Below are 11,237 nucleotides of genomic sequence, written 5' to 3'. Positions count from 1 at the left end.
AGTAGATCTAGTTTTTAGAGTAGTGCCTATGACATCCCCCCACCCCAATTCGTTTCTTTATGTTAATTATGTCCCATTTAAAACCTAAATAATTAGCCTATGACTTTTTTATCTGCCTGTTTTTATAGTAAGTTGATTGTGTGTGATCCCACATTCTGGTGGGCCTATAGATTTATTCATGTCAGACGGAAACTGAAAATATGTTGGTTAAGAAACAAGTTAATAAAACGTCTAGTGACAATTTAAGCGCAATTTCCTTATGTTATTCATAACAATTTTTAAGTTTTTTGTGACCGAACGAAAGGATTTTTTTTGCGCTAAAAACCTACACGATGCTCAGTTTTAATTAAAAATATCCTAGGCCTACACGATGCTAAGTTTAAAAATTCTTAATTAATTTTTTTTGTGACCGAACGAAAGGATATTTTTGAAAACTTTCTTCGGCAATATTGTTCTAAATTATGGCAGGAATCGATTGCTAAATGTTTCAAGTCGCTAAGTGGTCTGGTTGCCGAGATATGGAGCAAAAACTGCATTTGTTCGAGGTTTTTTTTGGCTTTTCCGGGAAATCCAGGAAGGAATTCCGGGAATTTTTTTGGCCCTCAATCATCCTTGGAACTTGCTTAACATATTTGCTTCGGAACTAGTCCTCGATATTGCTTCGTTAAGGAGGAGATACGACTTAAAGCTACGGACACACATCCATACATCCATCCAGAAATGACGAGTTAATAATCGCAATTGTCCGTATGGAAATTGCGCTAAAAATTGAAGATAAATTCGGTTCAATTATATTTTTTAATTAATTAATATTTTCGTAATTAATACCTAAACTGGTTTTAAGGCAAAATCGTAATGCCTTAGACATTACATATTTTCATTAAAATGTGTTTGGAATTTAATTAAAGCAATAAAAAGTAATTATAAAAATTTACATTTTAGCAGGGCCTAGATAAATTATCTATATATTTAAAGCAAAGTGGTCAGGTGCCCGATAGGGCACTTCCCGACGCCTCAGGCGTGTCAAATTTAGCACGATGGTGCCTTGGCGCGATAAAACACGAGGGCCGGTGAACAGAGGCGTAGCTAGGGGGGGGGGGGGGGCGGCCGCCCCGGGCGCCGACCCTAAGGGGGCGCCAAAAGGGGTGGAAAAAAAATTTAAAGCTAGTTTTATGCTGCAGTTTTGAATTATAAACAGTTTAAGTTAAGAAATGTAATGGCTAAGAGCCTTTACATACTGATTTAACTGTTTTCTACCTTGATTATTAACTGTAAAACATATAATATTAAGAAGCAGTGACCGGCACAACCGCTTTCCAGCTTTTCCTAGATTGTGTGTTGGCGGGGGGGGGGGGGGGGGGGGCTTTTTCAAGACTAAAATCGGAAGAATTTACACTAGATTGGTGGATCAATCAGCGTTACCACTTATCAAACAATCAATTGTATTAAAACGTATTGTACGATTGTTTAACCGCAAAATACGTTAGTGACTTATCACAATGTTGCAGGGGAGGGGGGGGGGGGGGCGCTTTTAGGCTTACTAAAATTGCAAAATTACACTGGATTTTGAGTAAACAACCTTTAGCACTTCTTTAAGAAACTAACTGTGCTAAAGTGCATTGTACGATTGTGTAACATTTTTGTAAAAGTTAGAAAGTTGGTTACATTAAAACCCGCTCTATAAACTTTGTCCAATATGGTTGGGAGATGTGCATGGGGGGGGGGGGGGGGGGCTTTTTTCGCGAACAAAAATCGCAAAGTAATTGTACTGGATTGGTAAGTAGATAACTCTTTTCACACTTAAAAAAAAACCAATTGTATTAACGCGTCATGTACAATTTCACTAGCCAGTTTTATTAAGTAATGACGCGACGTTAGAGATCAGATACTTTTACTTGATTGCATTACATCTCGCCTGGATCACTGTATTAAAGAGCACCAAACATCACGGATTCTTGAATCGCTATCCGATCAGTAAAATAGCATACGTTCGGAGCGGGTGGGCGGAAGACGATATTCTTGCCGAAATTTTAAGAGCTAAAAACATAAGTATATTGTACAGAATAGATCATTTTTATTGCTTGTTTCATTACAAGTCCTAATACTGCAATTTTCATATAGTTAAGGCCACTAGACCTACTAAAGTATGTAAGCAACACGACAACAGGTGATGCTTTGTCACTTTGTTCAACCTAACTGATAATTTAAAACTATAATACACAATTATCGAAATTGTTCTAAAGACACATCCAAACGTAGACCAAATAAGCTTGCATCTTATACAAACTACACTCTAAAGCTGTGGTTCTTAACCTTTTGGAGGTACCGAACCCTACCAGTTTCATATGCGCCTTCACTGAATTCTTCTTAAAAGTTTAATCGTCCACATTGACAAAATCTTATCGTGAATCATATGAAACGGGTGTGTGTCTTGACATCCGCCGAAGCTCTGAGACTTACATACCGAACACTTGGATTCAATCGACCGAACCCAAGTTAAGAACCACTGCTTTAAGTTCGTTTGATTTTCTTTCTTTTTTTTTGTTTTGATTTCCTAAGGAGCATAGGCGTAGGACGTAGGCAACACTTCGTCAACTCACTTAATTTTTATTACCACGTTTTTAACACGTTTTTCTTAACTCAGCTTCGCGTTTGTTTGTTTGTTTGTGGGTTTGTTGTTAAAATTGACAACGAAAATTAGCCCACTTCTGATTGCTCTAGACATCTGAAATTCGGCATGCAGGCTATTTTCGCCTAACAATTTCAGATGCAATCATAAAAACTAGCAATTAGAGACATAAATTAGCTTAATTAAATTACGCCCCAAGGACCCTAAAATTGAGGACATTTGATGACAAAAAACGTGGGTCGGGCACACAACACACGAATTTTGGAAAGAACCTGCACAGCTCGAGGAAGCACAAAATCTACGAGCAGTCATTGGTAGATCCCCTAGGGTCGGAAGAAAAATTTATTTTCTACTTTTTAGTCCACAAGAAAAACGTGGTTTTTTTAAAAAGTTTTTTTAAAGTATTTTATTATAAAGATAGAACCCTATTAATCGAACCTCCCCATTCTCTAGTTCAAGCGATTTTTTTTTCAGACATTTTTTTTGTCACCTTCTCTTCCTCTTTCTCGTGGACTTAACATCAACACCTGCTTAGTGATGTTATTTACTGTCTTTCTGATATTGTGCCATTAACCACAACTTTTCCCATGCTCTTATTTCATTCTCCGTTGTCTGTAATCTAGCTGCGAGCCATACAGTAAAAGAGACTTCACATTTAGTTATAGATCATGAATAAATTTTTTGGACAATCTTAAATTCCACAATGTCTTAGAGTTAGAGTGTTAAACGCGTTTTATTGCTGCTAATTATAATTAGAACGTCATGGGCGGTGCCACTATCATTAAACTGGTTATTTGCTTCTTCAATCGGTACAATTCGTTCTGCATTTGTTGTTGACTGTGTGCGAGCAGGCAGCACACTTCTGCGAAATCCAAGACTTCGAACTGTTAACATCCGTTGGATTCCAGTTTGTTTCCTTTAGCTTGTTTCGTTATACCATCAACCAGTCAACGAAATACCCATGTCGTATTCCAATGCGAACAATACATGTTTCTGAAAAGTTGCTCTTGTTTGTCACTTGTTTTTCCTTATTCTAACACACTTATAAACCAACTATGTACCACATCACAAAAGAGATCATTCCAAAAATAGAACATAAAAGGCTGGTCTAAACAAATTAACGTTTGCTACAAACCACCCTTTAACTCAGATCAGGCATATTTGTTTCTGACATTTCTAATCTTTTGTAAAAAGAAAAACGCATCTTAATGGGAATTCAATTTTACGTAAAGTGTTAAGGAACGAAAAACATACACTGTAATTATTAAACCTCGTCCGGACTGTCGCACACACGCTAAAACACACACACACACACACTTAAACACACACGATTATACATATATATATATATATATATATATATATATATATATATATATATATATATATATATATATATATATATATATATATATATATATATATATATATATATATATATATATATCCTAATATATAAAAGGCTGTGTGCGCTCTTCTCTCTCTCTGTCTGTCCGCAAAATATTTTCGCCGGACATCACGTCAGAATCGGCAGCGATATATGGATACCTTTATACGGACTTTTGTTGAAAAAAATATGTTAGATGTTTTAAATGTATAACCACAAAATTATTTAAAGAAGAAAAATAAAAAAATAAAGGCGTATTCGAATGTAGAGAAACAGTATTATTTATGCAACCTGAAAATTGTATAAACTTGAGACAAGAACGCATTTATCAATGACGTCGCTTATTGTTTACACTAAAAAAAGAGCACGAAACTGATGACGTCATCTTCCGAGTTTAGAATATAAAGAAATGAACTATTTCATTCAAATATGATTTAGAGCTATGTACGCTATGAAATGTATACAATACGATTTTCTCGGCCTAAACTTTAAAAAGTTATTTTATCTATTTGGAATCTAGATCTAGAGATTCTAGATCTAGATATTGATCTCGATCTAGATATTCTAGATCATCTAGATCTAGAGATTCTAGATCTAGATCTAGATGATCTATAAAGCTAAGTTGTCTGGTGCCCGATAGGGCACTTCCCGGCGCCGCAGGCGCTTCAAATTTGGCAGGATCTTGCCTTGGGGCGACAGAACATGAGGGCCGGTTGGCCAAAAAGTCTACGATGAGGGGGTCAAAACTGACCTCGACTGACCGGCGCCTTATATGGGCGAATTAATTAAGCATTCAAATTCTCAATGTTTTCGAAAGCCTAAGCGAAGCTGGGCAGCATGCCTAGTATATATATATGTGTGTATATAAAGGGGGGAGGGCCAAATTGAAAGTTCGCCCCGGGCGCCGGGAAGGGTCGCTACGCCTCTGCGGTGACGGACAGGGTGTCAAAACTGACCTCGACTGACCGGCGCCTTATATGGGCTATATTACGGAAATAACTTTCCAACGACGACCCCCCTTGAAACTTTGTGAGGTGGTAGAAGAACGCCTAGGGGTGTCACAAAAAACTCGGCATATCTGGGAAAACTTCGTATAGGGGTCAAAACTGACCAGTTGTATTTCCCTTTATAATCTTTGTATTTTATGGGGAAAACAGAGGGTCATTTCAACGGGAATTTTAGGGTACTTAAACTCAGTATATCTGGCTAATTTTTTGCATGCTCCTAGGTAAATGGCTTGGCCTTTATAGAAAACTCTCGGTTTGACTCAAAGCCCTCGATGAGGGTTAAAACATGACCGCGAGTGAAATTCTCTTTATATGAGCTCTATTACGAAAAAAAATTTCCTCCGACGACCCCCCTTGAAATTTTATGAGGTGGTAGAAGAACGCCTAGGGGTGTCACAAAAACTCGGCATATCTGTGAAAACTTCGTAAAGGGGTCAAAACTGACCAGTTGTATTTCCCTATATAATCTTTGTATTTTATGGGAAAAACAGAGGGTAATTTCAACACAACTTTTAGGGTACTTAACTATAATAGATTGACGATAGAAGCATGTGGTTGTATATAAAACGTTTATTGGGTCTAACTACATGTTGATAATCAGAGAGAGGAAGTACAATGCACAAGGGACATCACTCAAGATAACAATATAAATATAATACTAATACAGAAGAGTGAGTTCCCTTGACCTCACAATTATCTCAATCTATTACATCCCTTTACCCTTAGAACACAATAACACATCTCTCAATAGAACAATTGATAGTATCCTAAAATCACCAATTATATTGTAACATGAACACTATGGTAGATTACATCCTTACAAACAGTGCACAATATGCCACAACATAATCAAGATACAAAACCATGATGTCAAAGTCCTTTTGACCTTTAAAATCATAGGTCTAACTTATTTGGGACTTTGATTGTCCTGCTTGACCTTCTCAGTGGCTTTTGATTTGGTGACTCAAGATTCTGACCATCTGGATTCTCTATCTCAGGAGGTCTAGGATTTAAATCATTAACTCCAGAATTTACATTTTCTGACTCCAGACAACTTGGTTCACTCATATCAACAGAACTTGGTTGTGGAACAAACTGAGTTGGTGTGAACTGATCAGATTTGGTGGGATTGACAGATTCACACTTATTATCTGCACAAGTTATTTTTAACTGGTCTGCCTGTCTACGGACAATAAGTCCATCATTTGTTTTTACTTTATAAGACACAGGTCCTGTACATTGAACTATTTGACCTGGTATCCATTTTTCCTTTCTCCCATAATTTCTTAGATACACATTGTCATTAACACCAAATTCTCTTTCAATGAATGTTTGTCATGATTTAATGGAACTATTTTTGAATTGGCATCTGAAAGTATTATGCTATTATTCAGATCCTTAATTGACAGATTTCTTTGATTGATCAATTTTCTCAGGTAATCTGATAGTGCTTTCCTGGTAACCAAAAATACTGTTTATGAGTAATATCTTGGACCATATCACTTTGCAACTGTGATCCAGTATTTGAAGTGGGTGTATTAAATGGCAAAAATCTTTTTTCTTTTCTTTTGATGTTACCCTTTTAGTTTCTGTAAGTGCTAATGATGTTAGCAAAGTTGTTTGATGATCACATTCCTTCTTACTAATGTATTCTCTTTAAAACATTTGAAATTGCCATATCACCATAATCATTTATTAAGTTACAAATACTTTGTTTAGGCAACTCTGACTGATAATGGACTGCATTTTCTCCATCTTTTAGACTTAACTCCATTTTTCTTATTTTATATGGCCTTAAGTCATCATTCACAGACTCTTCAGGCCAACCATTCTTACAGTGCTCATATACTTTTATTAAGCACTCATCCTTTTGTGTTTCTCTTTTAATATCATTCACATTTATATTGGAGTTATCCATGATAGTGAAGAGAACAAATACATCTTCTGGTACATAGCTCAGGCTTTGGTTTTTTAAAGGTAATCTACTAAGACTATCTGCACTATTCTCAGATCCAGGTTTGCATTTCAATTCATAATTGTATGCAGTTAGTGTGATAGCCCATCTTTGAATTCTTGGTGGGGCATGCTCAGGTAGGTTTTTGTTTTCTCCAAATAAACCTAGCAATGGTTTATGATCTGTAAAGATGGTGAACTTCCTACCAAACAGAAACTTATGAAATTTCTTAACACCAAAAATGATGCCTAAGCCTTCCCTATCTAACTGAGAATAATTTTTCTCAGCCTGGTTCAAAGATCTACTGGCAAAAGCAATGGGTCTGTCACCCTTCTCATCCATGTGGGACAAGACTGCTCCTACACCATCTGGTGAAGCATCACATGTTAATATAAGTCTTTTCCCTGGGTCATAGTGAGTTAGTAAGGTGTCAGCAGACAAAGCCTCTTTTGCTGTATTAAAAGCAGTATCTTGTTGTTTACCCCAGTGCCAAGTTGCATTTTTCTGTAGCAGCTTGTACAGTGGTGATAGTTTACCAGACAGATTCCCTATGAACTTTGCATAGTAATTTATCAAGCCCAAAAAAGCTCTTAGTTGTTGGGTATTTTCAGGTTTGGGTGCTTCTTTAATGGCTTTTGTTTTCTCAGGTTGAGGTCTGATACCTTGCTTGCTTAATATATAACCAAGAAAACTAATTTCTGTCAGCATGAATTGACATTTATCTTTGTTTATCTTTAAACCTTTTTCACCAACAATTTTCAATACTTTATCAAGTGTTTTAAGATGTTCAGTGTCATTCTTACCAGTTATGTACACATTGTCAAAGTACACACAAACATTTGGAATGTCCTTAAAAATACTGTCCATGACAGCTTGGAAAATTCCAGGACTAGATGATATGCCAAAACATAGTCTTTCATATTGGTAGAGTCCTTTATGTGTGTTTATTGTCGTATAGACTTTTGAATCTGGATGCAGTTCTAATTGAGTGTAAGCATGACTAAAGTCTAATTCAGTGAATTTGTCTCCTCCTGCCAAATTCAAAGAGATTTCCTCAATGTTAGGTATAGGGTACCTATTTAGCTCTATTTGCTTATTCAGTGTAGTTTTATAATCTCCACAAATTCTTATAGAACCATCCTTCTTTAACACTGGCACAATGGGCGTTGCCCAATCGGAATAGTCTACCTTCTTTATGATGCCATTAGATTCCAATCTACTTAGCTCATTTTCAATTTTATTCCTCATTGCATAAGGTGGAACTCTAGCTTTGCAGTATCTTGGATTTGTGTCTTTAATGCTTATCTTCACTGTTCTATCATTTAGTAATCCAGAGTTACCAAAAACACATTTATTTTCAGATATAACTTTATCTAGTGAAGTAAGACTAGATTCTTTTACATTCTTCAATGAACAAATACTCTCCCAATTTAACTTAAGATCACTTAACCAGTTCCTACCTAGTAATGGTGGTCCATTTCCTTCAACCACAAGAAGAGGAAGTTTAACACTTTGACCATTATAACTTACATGAACCATACACTCTCCTATTACAGGAACATTGTCACCAGTGTATGTTGTTAGACACCTGTGACATGGCTGTAGAGGCACTGATCCTCCTGTGACAGCGTCAAAATCTTTCTTTGTTATGACTGTTAGAGATGCTCCAGTGTCAAGTTGGAAGCTGATGCTCTTACCGTTGATATTAACTAGTACATTGATGGGAGCATGACTTATTGATTTCACAGAGAACAGGTTGAAATCCGGCTGCGAATCAGTTTGAGCATTTTCACAGGTAGAGTGGTTCATTGGTTGGGTTAGGTAGTCTTGGTGAGAGTTAACATAGTGCTGCTTTTGGTTGCGGTACTGTCTTGACTGGCTAGATTTAGCAACAGACGAAGACTTTGCAAAGCAGGCCTTGGCAATGTGACCTTGCTTTCTGCACTTATAACAAGTTGCTAACTTGAACTTGCACCGATGAGATGCATGGGGACCTTTGCATCGATGACATTTTTGATAATTATTACTAGATTTAGATCTAGGATTTGAACGAGCAGGCTGTTTAGCATAAGTTGGAATGCTCTGATGGGGTTGATGTTTATTGACTAACCTGCTGTTTACTGCATGGATCCCTGAAGGTGCTAAAGATCTCGCCGCATCTGATGACTGCTGGAATAAAGTTGCGAGTTGTATTGCTTTTTCTAATGTTAGATCTGACTCGAGCAGCAACTTTCTTTGAATATCAGGGCTTTTTACACCTGTCACAAACTTTTCACATAATCTGTCAGACAGCGTGTCTCCGAATTCACAAAATTCACTTAAATGACGTAAAGCAGCAACATATTCTGATATTGACTCGTTTGGTTGACGAGTCCTACTGTCAAATCTAGCTCGACATAGAAACTTTGATGGGGTAGGCGCATGGTGGTCTGTTAGCAATTTGCTCAGCTCGTTAAAGCTCTTGGTAGTTAGACTAGCTGGTGCGCATAAGTCTTTTAGTAGCCTAAATTGTTGAGGCCCTATGACTGTTAACAAAACAGCTCTCTTTTTGGCTTCTATCGTCACGTCGTTAGCTTCTAGGTAAAAGCTTAACCTATCTAGGTAATCCTGAATGATTTCATCATTCGAATCAAATTGTTTTATTTGGCCATACAGCGCCATTATTCTAGAAATACTTAGCCAATAAGCTCTAGCAAACCTCTTTTTTGCGTAAGTAGGTGCTCTTTCTAGTAGATTTTCATCCTCGTCGCCAGATATAATAGATTGACGATAGAAGCATGTGGTTGTATATAAAACGTTTATTGGGCCTAACTACATGTTGATAATCAGAGAGAGGAAGTACAATGCACAAGGGACATCACTCAAGATAACAATATAAATATAATACTAATACAGAAGAGTGAGTTCCCTTGACCTCACAATTATCTCAACTAATACAAAAAACTCGGCATATCTGGGAAAACTTCGTATAGGGGTCAAAACTGACCAGTTGTATTTCCCTTTATAATCTTTGTATTTTATGGGGAAAACAGAGGGTCATTTCAACGGGAATTTTAGGGTACTTAAACTCAGTATATCTGGCTAATTTTTTGCATGCTCCTAGGTAAATGGCTTGACCTTTATAGAAAACTCTCGGTTTGACTCAAAGCCCTCGATGAGGGTTAAAACATGACCGCGAGTGAAATTCTCTTTATATGAGCTCTATTACGAAAAAAAATTTCCTCCGACGACCCCCCTTGAAATTTTATGAGGTGGTAGAAGAACGCCTAGGGGTGTCACAAAAACTCGGCATATCTGTGAAAACTTCGTAAAGGGGTCAAAACTGACCAGTTGTATTTCCCTATATAATCTTTGTATTTTATGGGAAAAACAGAGGGTAATTTCAACACAACTTTTAGGGTACTTAACCTCTGTACATAATGCTAATTTTTTGTCTACACTTCTATAGATAACAAGGCCGTATGGAAAACCTGTTGGTCAGACTCAAAGCCCTCGACGAGGGCTAAAAGATGACCGCGAGTGAAATTCTCCATGTATGAGATATATATATATTTAAATTGACGAGCGATCCCCTTAATATTATGTGAGATCGTAGACCAACCCTGGAGGGTAACAAAAAAAAAACTTAACGAAAAAGCCATTATAGTCGTTAAATACGTCCAGATACCGTATTTTCTTATATAAGCATAGCAACTGTTTGTTAAAAAAAAGTAAACAAAGACATACGTCATTCGTTCAATTTTCAAGGGAGGTAACTCTTTTAAAATAATTATTTTTCAAATAATTGTATACTATTTTAAACAGAAACAGAAAATGACGAAGTATAGCATTTGTTTTAGTAAAAAATTAAGTTGTTGATTAAAGTACGTATTCTAATTAATTAAATTTTAAAAATTAATTTTAAAAGTCAATGTAATATAAATTATGAGATATACTGTTCATGGAACCTGTACAGTTCTAATTCCATTTTAGTTATAGATTGCGAACTTTCCAATATTTTCTCTAAAAGGGATTTTAAACAACAAACTACAACAACATATTCTGTAAAATTAGCATTACTGTTTAAATTTAAGCACTATACACCTCATCCCAGGAGCGGAACTACAGTGCCGCCAGACCCCGCAATGCGGGGGAGGGGGGCACGCCATTTAGGGGCCCAAAGCCGACCATACTAATTTTGTTATTGTTAAAATTTATTTTCATTTTCTTGCAGTTTTGAATTGATGGTTGTTTTGTAAAAAGATTATAGTAGCTGCGGTT

Source organism: Physella acuta, unplaced genomic scaffold, assembly GCF_028476545.2.
Source record: "Physella acuta isolate Inbredline_101_S28 unplaced genomic scaffold, ASM2847654v3 ptg000877l, whole genome shotgun sequence".
Taxonomy (NCBI): domain Eukaryota; kingdom Metazoa; phylum Mollusca; class Gastropoda; family Physidae; genus Physella; species Physella acuta.
Note: the sequence above shows the minus strand (reverse complement) of the source record.